Raw genomic sequence first — 4,823 nt, 5'->3', positions numbered from 1 at the left:
GCGGTTTTTAAGCCACTGGGTCCAGGTCACGAACTACGGTCGACTACGTGGGAGTCCAGCAACATAGCCATTACTCTAACTGCTGGTTCCCACCACTCTTTAGAAACAGGGAGGATGACTTTGGGTCACCCAGGACCAGTGACAACAGTGCATGGTAATGGTGAGCAACAGGTAGGCAGACCGGAAGATAAATCACCAATTTTCTAATCCTGCACTTCTTTTAACACTCAGAGATACTTTGAATAAGTTAGGAAGGAACATATAGATCACCTGATGACTAGGAACAATTGCAGAGGCTTAAGAAATATGAGCAGCCAATAAACGGCCTCTCCCCCAAGGGAAATCATCAAGCCCACATCACCCACAGTCAATACAATGAATGTTGTGGACATGTCTGATAAGGAATTCAGAATATTTATAGTGACCAAACTAACTGAGATGGAAGAGAAAAGAGACAATGAGCTCCAGGAGATGAGGAAGTCCTTTCATGATTTGAAAGAAGAAATAGACACCTTAAACAAGAACCAGATGGAACTTCTAGGGTTGAAGAATGTGATACAGAAAATCAAAACCTCCCTTGAAAGTATTAAAAGTAGATTAGGTCAGGCAGAAGATCGAATCTTGAATGTAGAAGACAAAATATCAGACCTAGAAAAAAGTATCAAGAAGATTGAGAAAGCCACCATGAAAAACAAGAATATATGAGGCATACTGGATATCATCAAGCACCCCAACATCCAGATAATTGGTATCCCAGAAGAGGAAGAAAATAATAAGGGCATTGATAATTTATTCCATAAAATCCTGGAAGAAAACTTTCCAAACCTAGAAAGGCGTTGAAATATCCAGACCCAAGAAATACAAAGGACCCCAAGTAGAGTCACCCAAGAAGATCCTCTCCAAGGCACATCATAGCCAGATTGGCAAAAACAATGGACAAAGACAAGATACTAAAGTTGGCAAGAGGGAAATGTCAAGTTACTTACAAAGGTCACCCCCATCAAGTTAACATCAGACCTCTCAGCGGAAACAATGCAGGCAAGGAAAGATGGGGAAATGTAGTCAAAGTGTTAAATGAAAAGCAATTTCCACCAAGAATACTATACCCAGCAAGATTATCTTTCACATGGGAAAAAAAGATAAAAATATTCTCAGATAAACAAAATCTGAAGGAATTTACCAACTCCAGATTAACACTTCAAGAGGCTCTGAAAGGAGTGCTATGCCAGGAAAACTAAAGAGTCAGATGGACAGTTGTAAGAGAACAAAAAGCAACCAAGAAAATGGCTCACTTAATGATAGGAACAGGTCCTGAAACATCAATAATAACATTGAATGTCAATGGATTAAATTCTCCAATTAAGAGACACAGACTGGCCGAATGGATAAGAAAACAGAAACTCTCTATCCATTGCCTACAAGAAACTCACCTTATGGATAAAGACATGCATAGACTAAAAGTGAAGGGCTGGGAAAAGATATTTCATGCAAATGGAAATCAAAAAAGTGCTGGAGTAGTGATATTGATTTCAGACAAAGTAGACTTCAAGTCAAAGACTGTAAGAAGAGACAAAGAAGGGCATTATATAATAGTAAATGGGATAATACAGCAAGAATACATAATGCTTATAAATATCTATGCACCCAAATCAGGAGTACCTAAATATGTGAAGGAAAGACTGCTGGAGCTAAAGGAGAGATAGGGAGAAACACTATAATTGTTGGAGATCTCAACACCCTCATTATCTCCTTTAGACAGAGCTTCCATGCAGAAAATAAGTAGAGATAAATAGTACCTAAAAGATACTATGAATCAATGGGCTTGATAGATATCTATATAACTTTCCACCCTTAATCCACAAAATGTACATTTTTCTCACCTGGCATAGAGCCTTTTTTTTCAAAGATTGACTATATGTTAGGACACAAATCAAACCTTTACAGATTCAAAGACATAAAAACTATATCCTGCATCTTCTCTGACCATGATGGAATTAAACTCAAGATTAATTTCAAGAAACACTCTTGAAAATACATGAACACATGGAAACTGAACAACCTACTTCTGAATGACTACTGAAGAAATTAAGTTTGAATTAAAAGTAATTATGGAAACAAAGGATAATGAGTACACAAGTTTCCATAATCTATGGGACATGGCAAAAGCTGTCATAAAAGGGAAATTCATAGCAATTAGTGTGCATAAGAAAAGGATGAAAAGATGGCAATATATAACCTAACATCATGCACCTCAGGGAATTGGAAAAACAACAACAAAAACAACAACAAAAAAATTCCAGGCAAAAATAAATAATAAATGTTTGAGCAGAAATAAATGAAATAGAAAATAAATGAACCATACAGAAAATAAATGAAAGCAAAAGCTGGTTCTTTGAAAAGATTAGCAAGATCAACACACCATTCGTTAGACTGAAGAAGAAAGAAACTCAATAAATCAAATACATGATGAAACAGGCAATATTACAACAGACACAGTAGAAATACAAAATATCATTAGAGGATACTATGAGCAACTATATGCCAACAAACAAAATATCTTGGAGGAGATGGACAAATTTCTGGGTGCATATAATCTACCAAGATAGAATCAGGAAGACATAGAAAACCTGAATAGACCCATAACAAGCCAGGAGATTGAATCAGGAATAAATAAACTCTTGACAAAGAAAAGCCTAGGTCCAGATGGCTTCACTTCAGAATTCTATAAAACTTTTAAGGAAGAGTTAATCCCTATCCTACTCAAATTATTTCTAAAGATTCAAAAGGAAGGAAACCTTTCAAATTCATTTTATGAAGCCTCCATCATCTTCATTCCCAAAACAGATAAGGACATGACAAAAAAGGAAAACTACAGACCAATATCGTTGATGAATATAGATGCAAAAATTCTCAACAAGATACTCACAAATTGCATCCAACAACATATAGATTAAGACCCTCAGTAAGATTGGTATAGAAGGGTCATTTCTCGACACAATAAAAGCCATCTATGAAAAACCTACAGCTAACATTATACAGAATGGGGAAAAGCTAAAAGCTTTTCCACTAAAAACTGGTACTAGGCAAGGCTGCCCACTGTCTCCACTGCTCTTTAATATAGTGCTGGAAGTCTTAGCCAATGAAATCAGAAAAGAGAACAATATAAAAGTCATTTGAATAGGCAAAGAAGAGTTGAAAATATCTATTTGCAGATGACATGATGGTATACTTAGGAGACCCAAAGGTCTATAGCACTTGTATATATGAACAACAAGTTGAACAAAGTTGAGATGAAGAAAGGAATCCCTTTCTCTGTACCCACAAGATGTATAAGATACCTAGGGATAAACCTAACTAAGGAAGTCAAAGACCTTTATAAAGAAAACTATGAAAAATTTTAAAAAAGATATTGAAAGTGAGATAAAAAAGTGGAAAGACATCCCATGGCCATGGATTGGAAGAATGAACATAATCAAAATGGCAATTCTGCCCAAATTAATCTATATGTTTAACGTAATTCCAGTCAAAATACCAGAAATATTCTTCACAGATATAGAAATGACAATCATAGAATTTGTCTGGAATCATAAAAGACCTCATATTGCTAAAGCAATCCTGCACAAGAAGAGTGGAGTGGGAGGCATATCACTCCCTGATCCCAAGATATACTATAAAGCTGTGATCAAACCCACTTCATGGATAAAAACATACATAGACTGAAAGTGAAGGGTTTTCCATGCAAATGGGAACCAAAAAAGAGCTGGAGTTGCAATACTAATTTTTGACAAAATCAGCTTTAAAACAAAAACTGTTCAAGGAGACAAAGAAGGGGACTATATTTTAGTAAAAGGGCCAATTGATCAAGAAGCTATAACCCTTATTAATATCTATGCACCTAACACAGGAGAGCCCAAATATGTGAAGGAAAGACTGTTAGATCTAAAAGGGGAGATAGACTGCTACACACTAATTGTTGGAAACCTCAACACTGCACTATCCCTTCTGGACAGATCATCTAGACAAAAAATAGGTAAAGAGATAAAGGATCCAGGCCTTTCCCTTCAGCCAGTTTGGGCATCAGGAGCCAGGGAGTAATGCGAGATCAAAGACTTCGTGGCTGGCTGCAACGTCAAGTTCGACATGTACAGCAAGATCTGCGTGAATGGGGACCAAGCCCGCCCGCTGTGAAAGTGGATGAAACTCCAGCCCAAGAGGAGGGGCACGCTGGGAAACGTGATCAAGTTGAACTTCACTAAGTTTCTCACTGACAAGAATGGCTGTGTGCTGAAGCTCTTCCATGGAAGAGCCCCTGGTGATAAAGAAGGACATGCCCAGCTATCTTTAGCTCAACAAGTGTGCCCTCACCCTGAGTCCCCTGCCACAACCCGGCACCTTCCACTGGCACCTGTGACGGTCTGCTTGCAAACCAGCCTGCCGGTGGGGTAGAGGTGAAATCCGGCATGGACCCTGCCAGAGGAAGGTCCCGTACCTCGATGACCCACCCTTGGCTGCCTTGTGGGAATAAAACCTACAAACGTGAAAAAAAAAAAAGATACCATAAATCAAATGGACTTAACAAGACATCTATAGAACTTTCCATCCAAAAACCATGACATACACCTTTTTCTCACCCTCACATGGAACCTTCTCGAAGACTGACCACATCATAGGGCACAAAGCAAGCCTCTACAGATTCAAAGGCAGAGAAAGTATATCCAGCATCTTTTCCGACCATGATGGAATTAAAATAGAGTTTAATTCCAAGAGAAATCTTCAAAAATACTCACATACATGGAAACTAAATAACCTACTCCAGAATGACT

The sequence above is a fragment of the Tupaia chinensis genome, unplaced genomic scaffold (genome assembly GCF_000334495.1).
Source record: "Tupaia chinensis unplaced genomic scaffold, TupChi_1.0 Scaffold143636_1, whole genome shotgun sequence".
In the NCBI taxonomy this organism is placed as follows: domain Eukaryota; kingdom Metazoa; phylum Chordata; class Mammalia; order Scandentia; family Tupaiidae; genus Tupaia; species Tupaia belangeri.
Note: the sequence above shows the minus strand (reverse complement) of the source record.